The following is a 20,732-nucleotide window of genomic DNA, read 5'->3' as shown; positions in this document are numbered from 1 at the left end:
TTCTCCCTCTCTCTGACACGTGCTGACGAGGCCTTTCTCCGCTGTGTTCGAGATTGCACAAGAGGGAGACAATGCTGTCTTGGCTTCTGCCTCCACCGTCTTGCATCCAGGGCGCCCTGCGGAGAGGCTGAGGGACTGGTCCCCTTCCACTCCACTGTCCTGCCGCTTGCTCTGTAATGACCCACCCTTCCGTTCTGTTGGCCTCAGCGATTTAGCTCACTTCTCTTCCTGTTTTAAGACTACTACCTACTTAATCTCTTGAACTGTCCTCCATTCCAAGGAAGATAGTGAAAGTGCAGAACAGGGCTGGGGTGACCACCATGACCTGTGTGCCCCAGGGCAAGAGACATCCCTTATCTGTAAAAAGTGGTGATAGTACCCACCTCAAACAGTTGCTATGAGGGTAAAAGGAGCTACTTTAGGGAGGAGCCAGGTGGGGCCTGGCACTTAGCACATGCTCAGTGAGCATTACCTTCTATTGAAAGGGGTCATTATGATGTTATGGTTACATCTGGGGTCTGTCCAGTTCTGCACTTACTTATAGAATGGCCTTTCCCTCAGTTTTCTCTTCTATGAAACAGGACATTACTATCTATTCCCTTGGGTTGCTCTCAGGGTTGCTGTCTGAGAGTTTGGCATTTGGGAGGTGCCAAAGCAAAAGTACTGGACCTTTTTTTGTTAAAAGATTTCATTTCTAAACACTACAGAGAAATCCAGTGACAATGCAGGAACGTCATTCAAATTTCCCAAATTATCAAGCTTGCTTCTCTATCTCATGCTGGGTTCGCTTCCTAATGAACTTTCTCCTTAATGGTCCTGAAGCCTCTAAGGGCTTTCTGGGGCTTTCTCTCCTGCTCCTGGGGGAGAATGACTCAAGACTCCTCTTGACTATGATTTCCACTCTTCTCTAGGGGAAAAGGAAATAAGTGTCCTGAACCCCTAGTTTGTGCCAAGAGCTTTCCAAACATCAACTCATCTAAATCCCTTCATAAGTCTACAAAATAGAGAGTGTGCCCTTTTTAAATATAAGGAAGCTGAGTCTTGGGGCAGCTCCCTGGCTTTCCCAAGAAGGGTGCTAAAGGCAATCAGTAAGGTATACCGGCTGGCTCTGGCTGCATACTACACCATTTCATCATTTTGTGGCTTTAAACAATTATTGTCATTTAGCACATGATTCTGTACGTTGCAGTTTAAGCTGGGCTCAGCTGGGCAGTTCGGCTGGTCTCAGGCAACCTCAGCTAACCTTGGCTGAGCCAGCTCACGTGTCCGTGGTCAGCTAACCAGTTGACTAGGGGCTGGCTGTCCTGGATGGCTGTCGCTCTCATCTCTGTGGTCTTCCCTCCTCCAGCTGGCTCTCCTGGGTTTGTCCACGTGCTGATGATAAGATTCCAAAAGAGACAGTAGAAGTACACAAGGGCTGTCAAGGTCTGGGCTCAGAACTGGCACGCCATCACTTCTGTCACATTCTGTTGGTCAGAGCAAGTCACAAGGTCAGCCCAGATTCAAGAGGTAGGGAGATAGATTCCACCTCTTGATGGGAAGAGCGGCAAAGTCCCCCTCAAAGGGGACGGCTAGAGGGAGACTGTTAATTGGGAACATCAGTGAAATTAATCTACCACCCAGGGTGGTATGATAGAGGGCGGCTGGGTCCTAGGGAAGGGAGAAGATAGGGCTACTTCAGATGAGCAGACCGGGAAGGCTTCTCTGAGGATGTGACATTTGTGCTCAGTATGAAAAGGAAGAACCATTCCAAGACACAGGAAGGAGCTTCCCCCAAGATGAAGTTATCACAAAAGATACAGTCCCCAAAGCAAAACATCCATATCTCACAGACAGACCTATTAGATAGACATTTATTAAATAAAGGGCCTAACAGCAGGCACCCAAGAGAGCAATGTAGCATAAACTTAGCACCAAAATGTTCATCGGTTCACCTCCCTCCACCGCCAAATGGCTACTGAGAGCCTGAGGGGTTTTCTAGTGGCTGTTCTTTTCAGGAAATAGTTTTGGTTCCTTTGAGACAGATGCCCCCTAAAATAGGGATGTAGGAGAGAGGAGGAAGCAAAGGGAGTATTAATGAAGGATGAAGGCAGGCAAGAAGAACAAGAAAGAGGGAGACTGGAAAAAGGAGGGTGGAAAAATCTTTGACATGTGGTTTAAGCCCTTGATAAACAATTGTAGAATCCGTGAATGGATGAGGTCACTGTCTATGGCGGGAGAGAAAGCAAATTCCAAATAATTAATATGAGACAGAATAAGAAAACGTCATGAGGTTAATATAGATATTTGAGTGTGCATGCACGTACATGCGCGATAGAGGAATAAGGAGGGACAGGAAAAGAGGAAGCCATCTTTGCAGATGGGAGCAGAGAAGCCCAATGTCTTCAGAAGGATGCGCTATCATTTGAGTGATGAGCAATATGTCAACATGTTGCACGGGAGCCTGTGGGAAAGAGATGATAGGGGAGGGGGATGGTGTGCAAGGAGGAGAGAATGGCTTGAGGGATGCTCAGAGGCTGGAAGGGTTTGTTTTTGTCTGAATTTGAGGAAGGAGTCAAATGAGTGGGAGTTGGGAGGTCTTCCAGAGAGAAGGGAATTTCGTAGAATATCTGCTACAGGGAGCTTTTGGAGGAAAGACAGGATTATTATGAGTGAAACATTGTAAGAAGAAAAGAAAGACAATTCAAAACCCCTCAGTGACAGCCTTGACTTATGAACCACTTTCACAGACACAGCCGACTCCAAGCCTGTTTCCTAAAAATGGCTGGAGCCTTTGGAGATTTCTACTGAATCTTTTAAAACAATATTTAAAGACACAGGGTCAAAGGGATTATGTCACACACATCCAGCTCTTTTCTCCATGCCACTCTCCGCCTTTTGATTTTATCCTTCTGTTTGCTGCATGACCTCGTCCACACATCCCCCCCCCACACACACACACATCAGAACCAACCACAGAGAGGACGGGTCCCCTGCCCCCTTCCTTCTCAGCCCCTCTGTGCCCCGTAAGTGCCCCAGGCTTCAGCTTTCACCCAAGGAGATGCCCTGTGGAGATAAGTTCCCCTGCGGTTGAGAGTGAGTCGGTGAGCCTGGGTCTGCCAACTCCTTGCTACCACCTGGTTGCTCCTCTGTCTCTGTCGCTACCACAGTCGATGAGCCCCTCAGATAACCCCAGACGAGGGCCACAAATTGACGTCAGTTCCTTCAATGGGCAACGGATGAGCACGAGCCCAAATCCCAAGCTCCTGCCCTAGGAGAGATTTCTACAGAATTGGTCCCAGGGTTGCAAACCCAGCCCCTGCAGACCATGAAAACCAGATTGCAGCTGGGGGCTGGAACTTGCCCTCCTTGTTATTAAGCATGCAGCAGAACTGCCTCACTTCTCTGTCTTTCATCTTTGCCGTTGCAATCTTTGGGGGCTTCACTCCGTTTACTCAAAGTGTGTGGGTGTTAAAGTCACGCTATGGAAAAAAACCTGCAGGTACACACACGCCACAGGCTTTTTTTCCCTCCATTTCTGCACAAGCAGATGCTTTTATGGCTTTCAGAAATCAAGAGAATTGTCTGGTACTACTTGCTTTTGCAGTTTCTCTTAGAAAAGAAGTTCTGCTCCTACAAACTCAAAAGAAAAAGACAAGCCAAATTTTCAAATGTGCAAAAGTATGAAGAGGCAGTTCCCAGATGAGGAGGGAAAACATCTGAAAAGATCCTCTCTAACTAGTAAGCACGGAGATGCTCGTTAAACAACAATATTTTCACCCTTCAAGTAGGCAAATCTCATGAGTTGAATAGTGAGTCGTGGGGTGGGGAACTAGGTACTCTCACACTCCTGACAGGGTATGAATTGGTTCAGCCACATCGGGAGGGGGTGTTGGCAGGAGCCATTAGTATAAAAGTTGCAGCAATTCCACAATGTCACCCCCTTTAGAGGATATCCACACATGCCCTCAAGGAAGTATTGCAATAAAGGGACTTGTGTTGGTGAAACTGGAAACACTTACATGTCCATCAATAAGACAAGGATTTCATGATTTACTCAGAAATGAAGCACTTGGTTTATTAAGCTCCAAGGGGAACCATTTGTGAACAAATGTTGGGAACTCACCAAGTCTGAAGACTTGGAAGAGGATGTATATAGTATGCCACCACTTCTAAAGTGGACACTCTTGGACCAGGCTCGAGATTAATTTGTTTTGGGGGCTATTTGTGTATAAACATGTACATATATATTTCAGTTTGCAATTTAAAATGAAAGGTAAAATAAGACAGATACTTAAAAGAAATGATTGTTACCATAAATTAGCGCTAACACCGAGGAACTGCAGTTTGTCATTTGAATTCAGTATTTGGGATGTCATTGTGGGACATGCAAATAAAATGAAGAATGAACTCATGTCAAAAAAAAAAAAAGACAAGGATTTCATAAAGGAAGGTATATCCATTCTATTGAATGCTGTGTGGCAGTTAAAAAGAAGGAGGTGGATCTGTAAGCACTAACATGGAAAAAAATCTCCAGGGCATGTTTCTGAATGACCAAAGGAAATTGGAAGGATTCATACCTCAATGGCCACACTACTCATCTCTGGGAAGAAGTCAGGGGTTGGTGGCAGGTGATTAAAGAGGAATTTAGCTTTGTCTGCAACCATCGAATATTTCACGGTGAGAGTGTTCAGGAATAAATTGCATAATTGCATTTTTAACATTAAACATTTTAAGATTTTAATAAGCATTTTTATCTGTTGAACAGCATTAAAAAGACCCCTTTACTTGTCTTGAATGTTAAGTAGGCTTTGTATTTGTACAAATATATGATTATTTCTCTTCAGAAAGTTATTATAAAGTCATCCCATTTGTCCAAATCACTCACTGTTCATCTGATGGTTAAAAACAAATCAACCACAAACACACACACACACACCATCACTCATCCTGGGCACAGCAATTTCCACCCTATGCCACATTGTGCTAACTTTCAGGATATCTAAACCACATCCAAGCAGGCCTTTCTGATTAGCTGATAACTTTGTCTCCAGGCTTCCGTGCCATCTGATTGTCAACTCATAATTTCAGAGCTGCCAAAACCAAGAGACACCTGACTTGGTGGTGGTGCCTGGGTCTGTGGGTGTAGCCTGACAGGCAGGCACCTGGCTTCCTGACCCCAAACCACACGGCTCCCCATGTGGCCTCATGAACATCCTTGTAACATGCTGCCCTGTCCCTCCCACCGCCTGAGCTTGAGACCAGGCACCCGGGTGATGGCGAGAGGCCTAGAAGGCTGCGGGTCTGGCAGAAGTCGTCTCAGGAACATCTTATTACAGCCTTCTAATTCGTACCCCACTTAATGAGGCAGTGTTGTATAATGGTGATTTGGAGAAAATGTACAATCATCTACTTTTGTTGGCATAACCACTCTCTCTCTCTCAGTCCATGGGCAGACCCAAAGGAAAAGCCAAATTAGAAATCTGGAGGAAATGGGTTTAGAAAGGATGTTAGAAGATGACATAAATGTCATCTTGTACTCCACCATAAAAAAGAATGGAATATTGCCATTTGCAGCAACATGGATGGACCTAGAGATTATCATACTAAGTGAAATAAGTCAAGCTGAGAAAGACAAATGACTTATAATATCACTTATATGTGGAATCTAAAAAAGAATACAAATGAGCTTATTTACAAAACAGAAACAGAATCACAGACAGAGAAAACAAGCATATGGTTACCAAAGGGGAAAGGGTGGGGGAGGGATAAATTTAGGAGTATGGATTAATAGATACACACCACTATATATATTAAATAGATAGACAACCAGGGTTTACCGTAGGGCACAGGGAACTATACTCCGTATCTTGTGACAACCTATAATGGAAAAGAATCTGAAGCGGTACACCTGAAACTAACCTAATATTGTAAATCAACTAGAGGTAATGAATTATGTCATCTTAGATTCTTCCAGACTTTGGGGGTGACCTCCCCTTTCTGGATCAGACATTTCTGAATCTGAATTCCTCTTTAGTTCAGTGAGATGGGCATTTTAGGGCCCCCAAATCAGAGCTTTCCTGTAATCTTCATTCCCTCCCAGTGCAGGACCATGCCACCTCCAGACACTACACACACTGCTTCCAACCACCTTCCACCAAGGAGGGGCTCATTGATGGTATGAGCCATTGTAGGCTCTGAGTTAGCCGAATTTCCTTAAAAATTAGAGGTGAGAGGAGGTGTGCTGCTTCTAAAACCTGTGTTGCATCCCAGCCAGTGGCAGATAGAACTTGTGGGCACAGGGTGACATCCAACCCCACTGACCATGTTCTCCAAGGGAAACATACAAGAGGAAACGGAATGTGATTTGTCTATGAAAAGGAGCTTTAAACCTTGTCTTTGAGGAAGGTCCTCAGGAAGGCTGAACAATAAGAATGGATCACAGTCTGCTATCCCATCATCCCAAGGGACTCCCGTGACAAACGTGCCACGTCAGTAGATTTGGATGTCTGATGAGTCCCTGGCACAGGAGGCCTGGCCTTGCCACTGGCCTTTTACAAAAACCCTGCATCCCTGAGCACTGCTGGCTTTGTCTGTCAGTGATGACCTCCACGACACTCCCTTCTCTATTCCTCCTGGCCTGACCAGGAGCCCGTTTTAATGCACACATGCTTTCTTTAGCTCTCCAGTCAATGTCACACAAAGCTGTCTCTTCCCAAGGACCCTGCATATCTCTGCTCTGGCCATCCTATGTACATTTGATGTCTGACTTGATGGGAGCACCTTACAAACTTTAATATGCCCACTAGTCACCTGGGGGTCTTGTAAAATCCAAATTCTGAGTTGGCAGGTCTGCATGGAGCCTGAGAATCTGCATTTCAAACAAGTTTCCAGCAAATGTCCAGGGTGCTGGTTTGGGACTACACTTTGAGGAGCGTGACATCAAATAACAATTTATTTCCAAGTCTAGGAGATGTGGGGAGAAGCCCTGCATCCCAGTAGCCACCTGAACAGAAAAGGGTTGTCAGGGCCCAAAGAGAGAAAGTAGCTAAAGGGCCTTGTAAACTGTGCTGTGCCCAGAAAATACTGGCTGTTACTGTAACTTTGTATATATAAATTATCTACTTACTTTGGATTTAGAGAGAACTAGATTTATCCCTCTCACCACTTCCTAAGTGGAGGTTTGAGCAAGTCAATCTGTTTCCTTAACTATACTACGGGAGGTTGTCATTTAAAGAAAGATGTATTTGCAGATGTTCTGAGCCAGTATATATTTACATATTTCTCTTTGCAATCTAAATGAACAAAAGCTTTGTGTGTGTGTGTATTTGTGTGTGTGACTCACTAAACATTTCTGCTAAATGCTGAGAATCTGGAACCAGAACTCGACTAAAAATTCCACTCCCAAGCTACTAAATCATACAGCTTTGTTAAGAGTCATCTGGTTTTCTAAGGTTTACAGAGCTCCTTAAGGAACCCAGAATGATTTATGGTTTGTTACCACAACTCTACGAAGCTAGTGGTTTCAACCAAACTTCACTTGCTCAAGCCCGAAATTCTGCAGAAAGCTGAGGAAAATCCACCCAAAAAAGGAAATTGCTCCCCCGAATCCTTCTGATGACCAGAGCTTTCGGGGCCAGAACTTGGACTCCATCCCAGCAGGGCCAGCATTTATCTTTGGCTAAGATGAGTCTGCTAAAGAAGTGCTAACTACTAGTGCTTTTAGTTTTCCTCTTCATTCTTACGTAATTTCCAAGTTTTCTTTATTAAACATGGATGACTTGTTTTGCAGATTTATTGAGGTATAATTGACACACAATAAACTGCACTTACTTAAAGCATAAAATTGGATAGATGTTGATATAGTGTACACCAGTGAGACCATCACCACGTGAAGGGGTGGACATACCTGTCACCCCAAAGTTTCCCTGTGCCCTTTGTGAAGTTTCCCTCTCACTCCTCCCCATTCAGCCACCAATCTGATGTCTGTCACAGTTTGGCTTGCATTTCTAGAATTTGATATAAGTTGAAATAGATAGCATGTATTCTTTTTTGATCTGGCTCCTTTCACTCAGCCTCATTATTTTGAGATTCATCCAAGCTGTTGGTGGGTTTCAGTAGTTGTTTATTACTACTGAATAGTATTCAGTTTCTGGCCGTATCACAGTCTGTTATCCATTCACTGTTTTTTGCCCTTTGTCTTTTCTTTTCTTTGTCTTTTTTTTGGGGATGGGGGTGGGGGGGCAGTACTTAGGTTTATTTATTTATTTATTTATCTGATGGAGGTACTGGGGATTGAACCCAGGACCTCATGCCTACGAAGCATGCGCTCTACCGCTGAGCTGCATCCTCCCTCCACTCATTCGCTGGTTACTGGACATACTGGTTGTTTCAACGTTTGGCTGTTACCAATAATGCCTGGATAAACATTCATGTCTTTATGCCTACAGATATTTCTTTTTCTCTTGAGTAAACAGCTCAGAGTAGAATGGCCGAGTCATATGGTAACTCTGGGCTTAACTTTTTGAGGAACTGCCAAACTGTTTTTGTGTTTTGTACGGTTTTTTGTACTTCTACTAGGAGCCTATGAGTTTGTTTGTTTCTTTTTAAAAATTACATGAGAAATAAATGAATATCTTGCTGCTGGGAAAAGAAAATTGTAAAAAATCAGAAATATCTAGAGGAAGTTCGAGTTCCCCTTCATTCACCTTTCCCAGCTCCTCATATGTATTTGTTATTAAAAGCTTGGTGTGTGTTCATCCACAGCCTTGTCTTTGTGTGGGCGTGCATGTGTGTGCACACATGGGTGTCTGCATGTGAATGCGTGTGCATGTGTGTTGAGTGGGATTCTGTGGTCCTGTGGCCCTGGCTCTGGGTTTGTTCAGTGCACATTGAAGCCTGGAGACCTTCCTTGTCAGCGCCTATAGCTCTGAGCATCGTACTTCAATAATCAGGGGAGGAAAGAGGTTGTTGATGCAGTTAGAATTTATTGACCTGTCTCGTGCAAGAGGCAGGTCTCTTTGAAATGTTCGATGGGTTTGACCCTTGGGGAAGTTTCTTTTTCTTCTCACAACTGAGGGAGGATTGCTTTTCCTCCTGCGGATCCTCGTCTCCTGGTAGCACCACGGGCGTGGCTGCCCTTCTGGAGAGTGAGAGAATGTTCAGTGAACATCTGACGGACGGCGAGAGGGTTTCAGCAGCACTGCCATCATGTTCTGAGTGGGCTGATCTCATGTCTGTCAGAGCAGGGTCGCCTCTTCTGGTCCCCCGTCGCGTCCTGTACTTGTACTGGTGGTGAGGAGGCTCACACACAGCTAGTCATTCTGAGAAGGGCAAAAGGGCTTCAACTCTTCAACTTTCAGCTTTGTAGATGAGTGAAATTAGGAGTTTCTTTTTTATTGTGTTGGAGAACATTTACCATATCTGCCCAATGTGGTGAGAAAACTTACTCTCTTGTTTAAAACAGACCATAATGTAATCTATGCCTGGTGAACTCTACAGTTTTTTATTGCCTCCTCTAAGTGTATTTTTCCCTCTTATTTTAACAGTCTTGTGTTGCTAGGAGTGCATGAAATGGTACCACTTTATCTCTCTCTCAGCAGTTATCTGGGGGCTAAATCACTTACACCTACTAAAATTAGGACTATCTTATATACCCCACACTTAACATTGTAACCTAAACACTTCCCATGTTATTAAATAGCAATTCAAAACTTAAATTAAATCCAAATCTTAATTGTTAATAACTTCACCATATTTCAGATGTGGACCTACCATAATTTATCTAACCATTCCCTTGTGGTTGATTGATTTTTGCTAATAGATGAAGATTCTGAGTAGCACTAAAGTGAAGAAGAGTTATACAAATTATTCATTGTGATCAGTGGAAATTAGGTTCTGGTGGCAATACTAAAATTACGTTAATTATCAGGTCTTGAATTTTTTTTTAAATTGAACTACCATCAGTTACAATGTGTCAGTCTCTGGTGTATAGCAAAATGTCCCAGTCATGCATATACATGCATAAATTCATTTTCATATTCTTTAGAATATTTTACTCCTCTAATGGTAATGCTTTCCTCATTGTTTTTCAACTAAATATTTTATGCAACTCTTTTTACTTTACTCATTTTAGACTTCAATCTTTAGAAAATGTTGTCAATTTTTACTCATTTTTTGATAGTAATTTAAAATGACACGTTACTTGCTAGCCTCTGATGAGTGTAGTTGTTTAAAAGTCTGTGTTTATATATTCAGCCATTCCACAGGGGACCTGAATGTCAGTCTCTTGCACACAAGATACCCCACTTTGTGTCATCTGCAAAGAATAAATTGGAGACATCGTGACATGACCCCCTAAACACCTCAAACTGCATTTCTAAAAAAAAAATAAGAACACTTTGCTATATAGCAAAAAATAACATTATCACACCTCAAATTAATAGTCATTCTTTAACATTATCTAATAGCCTGTATATATTCAAATTCCCCAAAATGTCCTTTGTAGCTTTTTTGTCCAAACTAGAAACCAACCCCAGACCACATATTGCACCTGGTTACTATGTCCCCTCAATGTCTTTTAATCTAGCCTCTAGTTTCTTTAGTCTCTTTCTTCCTGGAACCTTCTTACTGCAACCACTGGGTCTACGGACGTTCCCCCCACCCCACCTTCACTTGACTGTGGTGTCATTTAGCTTGTTCCTCTTTCCCTGGTATTTCCAAGAAGCTACATCTACGGGGTGATTAGACCCCAGGTAGATATCTTTGGCTAGACTGTATCCCAGGGATGCTGTGATATCAGAATGCATGACACCAGGGGACATGTGATCTCTGCTGTCCCATTTCTGACACTAAGATCAACCATTCGATGAGGGTGATGGCAGTCTGATCCATCCATTGTACAACTATGTTTTCCTCCTTTGACCAGAACCATATTGTTGTGATGTTCCTTTGGTTCCATGTGACTGTCCAGGTCCCACTGACCATTCACCTAATGTCTTCACCACAAGTTGATACTCCTTGCTTGGATCTATATTCTTATTGGGAGTTGCAAGATTATGATTTTCTCAATCTCTCATCCTGCTACACCTAGCCGGCATTCTGTAAAACGGAGCTTTATCTCATCAACTGGAGCTTTTGGTTATCCTCAAATATAGTTCCTAATGGGAAGACATTAAATGTACTTTCCCTTTAATTGCATAGTTTCCAAATAAGGGATTGGTGACTAACTGCCTCAAATAAGTTTCTTCCGGCTTTCTCCTTTTTAAGTATCATTATGGACTCACGAATTTTCACACATTCAATGGGTGTGCTTTTATTGAATTATTCTCAGCTCCCCTTATAATACTATTCTCATCAGAAACCAATGCAGCCCAAACTGAGTTTAATTTCAAACCAAGTTTCAAAACAAGAGTGGTTCCAAATATAACCTTCACACATTCTGGAAAGAGGAAGTGCTACTTTCTAAGAGAACAATGGAAGATACTCTAATAGATTATTATTATCATTATTATTCACATCTGCATTTTTTCCTCACCTTCAAGATATGGGAGAATTCCAGACATGGACCTGAAGGATGGTCATGCTCACCGATTGTTAGTGAGTTAGGGTGGTGTTGTGACTAATGCAGCACAGATAACCTCATGTTCAAGGTTAACATCTAGTTGATTGACCCATACTTAAGAGGCTTCTAAGTCATAAAATTAAAATGTTTTTCTTCTTACCTGCAGCAAGAGCCCAATCTAAACTCTTTCTTCCTCACATAAGAGCTTGTAGAAACAAGAAAATCAGAGTGCATCCTCAGGCGGTTCCCTCAGTAAGTCATGGTTTCCCCACCATGGTTTGCAGAAACCATCAGGAGAAGACTAAGTGTTCTTGTTGTTGTTATTAAAATAACTGTCAAGGAGGGTGTATGTGCAGAAGCCCCTCCTCCTCATCTTCCTCCATGGCCCTGCAGGTGTGCACATTGATTGACTTTGCCCTGTGTCCCTCCTGGTCCTCTCCCTGGGGAGCAGAGGCAACTGGAGAGACACCAGAGCATCCCAGCTCCTCACCTGGTGCATGATCCCAATTTGTCCCCCTGAGGCTTGCTTCTAGGTGACTCCACGTGTCCCTAGTGCTTTACATGGGGGAGGCAGAGGCTACAATTAAGCTGCAAATTTCTCCAAAGGAAAAGCAAAATTTTAGAATCAATTCACACAGCTTTAAGACTCATCTGCAGATACTAGCTACTATACATAAAATAGATATACAAGTTGCTTCTATATAGCACAGGGAACTATATTCAATATCTTGTAGTAACCTATAATGAAAAAGAATATGAAAATGAATATATGTATATGTATGACTGAAACATTGTGCTGTACACCAAAAATTGACACAACATTGGAAACTAACTATACTTCAGCTTAAAAAAAAGACTCACTTTACCTCATGAGAGCAGAAATATATCTGTTTTTGTCATCACCGTGACCCCCGGACCCTAAGATGGTGCCTGACATATAAATCAGGTCTCGCTATACATTTGATGAACAAATAAATTAACTTGATTAGCAAAAGTCCATAGCTGGCCATCTACAATTTTTATTTTCATAGGAAAAAGAGCTCCATGACAATAATAGTAATGATAACCGCCAGGCAGGGGATAAAATGCTCTGCAGTGGCTTGGTACCTTAGGCAAGCCACGTGGGCTGTTTCAGACCTTGGTTTTCCCAGGATAGGTTGTAATAAATGATATGAATGTCCCTCACAGCTTTCAGCTTCTAAAAATAAGTTGCCTTTTTAGGTAAAGGGTGAATACAGTCTTCCAGTTAGGTACACTGAGAGATGTAATTGGTGAAGCCTAAGAAAGTGGTGGACCTCAAGGCAGTTGTGTGCTTTGGCTTGTAATAAAACACTTCAGTTTTTTCCCTGATTTGTCCTGGGCTCTTAACTGATTCTCTCCAGGTCTTACTCATCCGTGATTTTGCTTCTTTTTTTAAGAAATTTTTGGAGGGAAGGTAATTAGATTTATTTATTTGTTCATTTTTTAGAGGAGGTACAGGGGATTGAACCCAGGACCCAGTGCATGCTAAGCATGCACTCTGCCACTTGAGGTGTACCATCCCCCTTAGATTGTGCTTCTTATATCTGCAAATAAGCAGACACACACACACACACAGACACACACACACACCTCTGCAAACACAACTCACTAATACGCAGGGTCAACCTACCAGAGGACTTTTTTTTTTTAAACATCCCCCTACCACCACCACACCCACCCTGCATACACGTTGAACCCAGATTAAGTGGTTTTTGTGTGAGACTAGCAGCCAGGTAGAAATACCTTTTTGGGAATAAAGCAGGTGTATTTAATAGGCTTCTGGCTCAGGAAAAAAAAAAAAAAAAGCACTCAGCAAACCAAACAGCACTTCTGTGCTTTCTGAGCTTTTGCCTTTTAATCAATGTTCTCGATTTTACTCACGATCCATCTTCCCTTTTAACTTTCAAAATAAATCCTCCCTTGAACTTTTGCCCTCTGAAGTTTTGATCCCTGAAGGGTGGTTTTTTTTTTCTTTTTGCTTCTTTGCATTCTTTCAAAATAGCTAGAATACCCACAAAGGGTATCTGTATTGAGATTAAGCAGGTTTGGGATAAATGCTCCTCCCAGGCCACCCTGGTTTCCTGGAAACGATGTCTCTCTCTCTGGCGTAAACGCCTGCCTACGAGGTCAGTGTACCTGGACCCTGTACTAAATAGAGTTACATTTTTTTTCTTCTCTCTAAAAATAATCCCAAATAAAAGACCCACAAGAAATATGCCCAAATGAGAGTAAAGCAGGAAAATGTTGGCAATGGACTGGATAGGATGTCAGCTGGGAGACTTAAGCTGCAAATCTCTCCTAGTAACAGAAAAAGAGTGGTTCTTAAGGTGGGAAAAGATGACACTGGTTTGCATATTGCATGTCGCTCAGCTACTCCATGTTTATTATAAGCCCCTTGAGCTGAGTTTCCTTGTGCCAGCATCAGTGAGACCAGATGAGAATGAACCTTTTCTACACAGCAAAGCTCCCCTGGAGCCTTCGTGACCCATTTTCAGGGTGATTTGTATGTTTCATGGGCTCTGAAAGGCACATGGTGGCCTTTTACTGAAAACATAGGTGCCTCGCCTAAGTATTTTGACAAAATCTAAAATAATAAAAGATTGGCTTCAGGCAAAGAAAATCTTTACCTGCCAAAGAGAACTCCACAAACTCTATGATGACAATAGTAGATGATTTTTGTTTGCTGATGCTATTCTTTCATCACCTACAGAAAGAATTGATTAAGATAGATTTGTGGTGGGGTGGGTATAGCTCAGTGGTAGAGCACATGCCTAGCATGCACAAGGTCCTGGGTTCAATCCCCAGTATCTCCACTAAAATAAATGCATAAATACCTCCCCACAACAGAAAATTAAAAAAAAATAAGATAGACTCATGATAAATGACCATCCACCATCAGAATTATCTTAGGACCCCAAAGTCCTTTCCTTTTCATTTCTTCTCCTCCCTACTAACACACACACACTCTCACGATACATTCTTTTTTTCATTTTCTTGGCATAATTTCTTGAATAAATTATTACTTGCAGGTGCAAATTTTTCACCTATGTTAAATCTTTTTTTTTTAACATGAGATCTTTATTTTCCCCCTCTAAAATAACAGCGGCTGCTCATCAGGCTGTGATCATTAGAGACTAGGGGAGCCATATACTGTGATGAATATATAATTAATATGTCTTTCCATTTCAAGTTTCTGAAACCCTTATTTTTCAAAAGGGAAGTGAATTTTATTTCAGTTCTTTATGCTATTTAATAAATACTCCATGTAGTGTTCTCTGTAAAAGATCCACGTTCATTCATCTGTTACTTTTTGCCATTTGAAAATAAGAACTAGTCCTTTGGTGTTTCTTGTTGGTGAAAGATGAAAGTACCAGCAGAAATTAGAGGCCTGGGGAGGGTCAGACATTTTTCTGGTAGGTGTGAATGGAATAGAAAATTTAGACCAGACTTTTGGGTTAACAATAACATGAAAAATTATCTCTGCAAAGAAATTTTTTTAAAAGCAGGAAGAGATTAGTTCCCATTTCTGCCTCATATTTTTTTTATCAACTTGTACTGTCCAGAGAAGTGAGATCCTGCGTCTTGTTTTAAATCTGATTGTTAGAGCCATTTCTTAAAGTTTACCTGTAAAATAATTTTAATAAGGAGCAGTACCTCCAACTGTGTCATTTCTTGGACAGCTTCCTGGAGGCCTGTGAGTTCACAGTCAGTGGATTCATCACAAGGTTGGTAAAGTAAATCAACCTCCTCTGAAAACCACAACTTGTAACTGTAGGAGAACAAATACTGATTTCTACTGTAAACAAACGTCTGCAGCCTCCAGCGTCAAATTGACAATTCTTAGAATTATTTTTTTTAGTGATGGCATTACAGGAAAACTCTTTGCTCTTTTAGTAAACACGGACACAACTTCTTGATGATGAGATAAAACAGGAATCCAGATTTAACAAAGCTGACTATCCTTTTCCTTGGGATCTCAAAAGGCATTTTCAAAGCAGTCGTGTGTACAGCTTCTCATTCTCTCAAGATTTCTTTTTTTTTTTTAATTAAGGTTGCTTTATTTTTTAGTTTTTGTTTTTATAGTCTATATAGCATGTAAATGTAGGTTACAAAATATGGCGTGTGATTTTAAAGTTAATAAAGGACAAAAATGATATTACGGGTAATAATAAATTATCACCATAACACGAGGTACAAATGTAAGCAAATATATTACCTAGTTGACCTGTCCCTTTGAATGCTCCTCTGTCACCATGTTTGTACCCCAGTGGTCCTGTACACTAGAGTCCCCAGATTTTCTATTGACCTTGGAGGTAATGTTTGAAGGGCTAATTCTTATTTTGGCTGACATACTTACAAATACAAGCTTCCCAGGAATCTGTCAGAGTGAAAAAGAACAACATAAAATAATTCTTTCGTGAAACATTAGGTGTTTTTTCTCTTGCCAACACACCCTCAGTTGTTAAAAAAGCCAAATATGGTAGCATTTATTTTTAATCTACTATTTTTATATACTTATTCAGTGTTCTTGGAAATGGATGTAAATTAGCCAGTATCTTTTTCCTGAAAATCGAGGGTGTGAAAAGTGTGAAATCCCTACAAAGGCTTTTTTTTTTCTTTCAAATTATGGCCCATTCATTTAATCCATTTCACAAGAAAAATGCAAAATCAGCAGGCATTCAAACTGGAACTTCTTTGATAAAATGATCATTATGATCAACTGATTTGAAAAATCACAAAACTATTTTTTACACAACAGAAATGAAAACTAAAACCAAATGGTCTTTCAGCCTATTTGCTCAATAACATCTCTAGCAGGCTTTTTTAAATTTTTGCTTTAAATATTTAAACAAGTGGATTAGCCCACTGGGCAATTTAATCAACATAATTAATTTCTCAGTTAGTGCAACTGATACACTTCTCAATCCACAGAGTCAGGTGTACAAGAATCATCACTTTGATCTTCCAAGACATGATTAAATTTTTATTTTGAACTCTTATTTCATGGGGAAGGACAATATCCATCAATTCCTACCCCACTTGCCCAGGCTTCCACAACTTTTCCATGAAGCTGGTCTAAATTCCAGTAGGAGAAAGCTCTGTAAATTAATAAGTGCTTTAGATATATCAGAATTATGTGTTGGTTTTTGTTGATGTTTCTCTTTTGTTATTAGTGCGGTTAAGAGGAATGGGACTAGGGGAGTAGTTGTTAGAATGAAGAAGAGGGGCTGGTGATTTTGCAGATTATTTCAGGAGATGCAATCCCAGGTTGTAGGGGAAGCAGCAGGAGAGAAAGGAGAACTCATGGAGGACTCAGTCATCTCACTGGTGGATGGTGGTGAAATGACCGGTGATGGAACGGGACCAAGGCAGACTGGCGGGTTGTGAGCTCTCTTTAGATATGTTGAATTTAAGTAGCTTTTGGGACACCCAGCTGGACAAATCCTAGAAGTATAAGTTGTAAGCTCCTAGAAATAGAAGTCAGGTATGCAAGTGAGAAGCATGGCTTGAAGGTGCAGCTTTGATGGTCATCCTCATAGGGAGAGATGAAACCCTGGGAATGAATGAAATTACACGGACAAGGAGGGTAAAACGATAAGACAGTGCAGTTGAGGAGAGACTTCAAGGGACATCAGTTTTCAAAAGGGACCCGAAGAGGAACCAACCATGGAAAGTGAGAAGAAACAGAAAGGAAAAGTAGAGCAGCAAAAGCCAAGGAAAGTGTGAAGAAGGAAGTGGGCCACCCTGTGAAAGGCTGCGAAGATGGGGCATTTGATTTGGTAACTAGGAGATCATTTGATGGCATTTGAGAAGTCTGTTTCAGTAGGGAGGAGGGGAAAAAAACAGACTGCGGGGTGACTGAGCTGTGAAGTGTGAGCAGTCAGCAAGGAGTACTCTCCTCAAAGAGTTTAGCAATAAAGAGAGGGGAAAAGGGCGGCTGATTGTAGGAAAAGTCTGGACAAAGAAAGGGTTGGTTTGGGATAATGTTTGTTACTGTTTTGTTTCATTTTCAATCTGGAGGAGACGAACATAATTTTAAACTGAGGAATTTCAAAGAGGGAGAAACAAAATGAAGACATAGGAGCTCTGTCTCTATATATATACATATATATAATATGTAATACAATATTATATATTAATATATGAAATAATATAATATATTATATATATTATATAAAGGGATAAGGGATGGAGTTGAGTTCCAGCAGAAGTAGAAGGGGGTGGATGGGACCATGAGAACTGGATCATACTTAGCCTTGGACAAGAGTTCCTCTTGAGATTCAGTAGGGAAAGGAGAAGGTATGTGAGTGTTCTTGAAGATAAGGTGAGATCTTAGACTATCTGTGTAGCCCCTGAGATCCTTAGCATGCATTTAATAATTTTGCCCCCTATTTCTGAAAAAAAAACCCTGGCAATAATAAATTCACTGACTACCATTGTTCTCAAAGTAAATTACACCAAAACTGACATGACTATTTCCCATAAAAGATATCCCCTGTAACGTAAAGAAAATTAGCCTAATGCTTAAAATGTTCCTTTTATGGTGCATCTTTGTGTCCAAAGACATATGCCAGCTTCCGGTTTAATTTTACTGTAAAACATCTGCTGAGCCACCTGGAGAAAAAAGGAAGAAAGCTAACAGCAGAGAGTTGCGACCAGAGTGAAAATATCTAAATATTGGCGGTGGTGTTCGGAATGACCACTTTTGGGTGGTCTCCATCTAGGTCTCTTGATGACCTGAAATTTCTGCCTCATTTCTTGTTTAAGGAGAACAGAAATGAAGCTTGACCCTTAGAAGGAAGGTGCCTTGATTGTGGTGAGCATATAAAACAATGGCAAATGTAACAAAGGATGTTTTTGTATTGGCTTTTATTTTATTTCCTCTTTATATCATTAAGTTATAAAGATAATGCCCACTTAATAACAAAATTAAAGCTACTGGTATGTGTAAAGTTGGAATCAACTACCTCCCACACCTAGCACCATTCTATTACCCCTGCCTGGACTTGGGTATAAGGAGTTTATCACTTCACCTTTCTGAATTTGTCTGTGCATTTATAACTAAGTAAGTGGCTTACCATGACTACTATTCTCCAACTTGATTTTGTCATTTTATTATGTATTATGGATATCTTTCTATGTCAAGGCACATAGATTCTTCCTAGTATTTTTGACAGCTGGCAGAAAAATTCCACTTTATGGCAGCACAATTTATTTAGTCATTCCCCTAAAAGAGGAACATTTAAACTATCTCAAGATTTTTGCCACATCAAAACCACAGTAAAGATATCTGTACATACATCTTTGTGCTCTTGTTTTTTCTTAGATAAATTCTTAGAAATGAAGACAAATCACTGGGTCAAAGGGCGTGTGCATTTTCAGGTTTGATACTAATTTCCAGCTTGTCCTCCAAAAAAAAAAAAAAAGACCTCTATGTCCTTTATCCTCCTACCAAAGTTTTTAAGAATGGCTTTTTCCTTATGCCCTAGGCAATACTGAGTGTTGATCATCACTGTTTCCTCACTTACTGATGAAGAAAATTTGAGCAGAAATGCAGGGACATCAAGGGAGCTTAGCTTCTTAAAAAGCAGAAGTGGATCATCTGTGGGGATTGAAGAGGATGGAGAGGGATGATGCTTGAGGGCTAGGAAACTTTAGGGGACAGCCTCTGGGGTGACCTGGAACAGGATCTGGTCCAGAATGTCCAAGCAGCTGAAAAAGCCAGAGGAAATTGAAAAAAAAAAGTTCAAAGGTTTTTATGAATTAATTATGTGACTTTTCTGGTTTTGAAGCAAGAACAACAACAACAAAATGGATGGATGGATGGATGGATTTACGGTTGGAATTGATCAAGTTGATATTATAACAGAGAGTCAGTTGGTGAGAAATAGGAACTTCTCCTGGTAGAGTGATGACCTGAAGGTCCAGACTTGGCACCGGGAGAAGTGAGTCAAGGAGAATGGTTGCTAGAGTAGAAGAAAATAGAAGGTTCATGAGATCACAGGTCACAATCAGGTCAGAGGCAAGGTTGAAGGAAAGTGGAGTGGGAGCAGCTCAGACAGTTGGTGATGATCAGAGAGGGTCATTTCTGAGTTCCAGATGCACTGCAAGGGAGCAGCCGCAGGCTATAATGACTGTGGAGAGCAGAGTAGGTGCTAAAATGAAATAGAGCTAAACGTTGCCGGAGAGCCGCAGGTGGAGCCAGGACAGCGGGGGCGCTAGCTGGGTCATCCTTGAAGGTGGCAGGACAGGCTGGAGCCAAATGTGACAGGCTTCCAGTGCGCTTGAATGTGTGAATGATGTGGAGGTTAGTGGACGATGGTTGATGGAAGACAGGCAGCAGTGGGTAATGAGAGACAAAAGCTGGTTGAGGAAAGAGTCGGTGACTGTGAAGGAGGCACAACCTACCAATCCCACAGGGAGTGTGTGTTGAGGGAGCAGTGGTGGGAAGAAGGGTGTATCAATCAGCCGGGGTTGTTTTGAGGATTAAACTAAATATCAACTTTTAAACATGAAACATTCGTTAGTGAAACACAGAAAGTGTGCAATAAATGATAGCTGTAATGACTCACATCATCGAGGGTTTAAAAATATGTATCTTTTTTAAGAAGGAAATCTTCACAATATTGTAAATTCTAAAAGAAAAATACATTGGGTATATGGACAGTCTCTCAACACACAGACAGAACCGTCTTTTGTGGATACAAGCAGAGAGCCTAGTGAGAAACTAACTCCGTGTTTTTACTGGTTTCTCTCACCCAGAATTAGATACAGAAATTCACACTTTACTTTAAATCTCTTAAAATGCAAAGCTGTTTCAGTCCTACGCATGCAGCTATTACAGCCTGTGTTGTCTTCTGACTTATACTCAGGTCTCACTACTTTTAAATAAGATCAAGCTATATCAGATAAGAACAATTAGGGACCATTTATTACCAATTCTATTCCCTGAAGGTATCGATTCTGTGAGTGTGAGATGTTCAAAGTCATCCTCCACGGTTTTGTTCGCAGATGATTTAATAAAGCTGTCCCTGCCACATCTCCCCTCCACCTGTACTTGATGGTGCAGGGAGGCTTTGCAGGATGACCAAGTGCAGGTCAGAGAAAGACACTCCAGTCCTGGAAAGACATCCTCCCTCTGGGTTAACACCAGTGCCTTTGATGGGTG

General features: G+C 41.4%; 1 non-coding gene across 1 annotated transcript; it reads right to left on the bottom strand.

The window, feature by feature from the left end:
• Positions 1-8,259: 8,259 nt before the first annotated feature.
• On the bottom strand, positions 8,260-8,332 carry TRNAT-CGU (transfer RNA threonine (anticodon CGU)). Its single transcript has one exon. It is a non-coding gene; the product is annotated as a tRNA-Thr (tRNA).
• Between the last annotated feature and the right edge of the window lie 12,400 nt (positions 8,333-20,732).

Source organism: Vicugna pacos, chromosome 17 (assembly GCF_048564905.1).
Source record: "Vicugna pacos chromosome 17, VicPac4, whole genome shotgun sequence".
NCBI classification, from domain to species: Eukaryota; Metazoa; Chordata; class Mammalia; order Artiodactyla; family Camelidae; genus Vicugna; species Vicugna pacos.
Note: the sequence above shows the minus strand (reverse complement) of the source record. Positions and strands in the feature narration are given on the sequence as shown.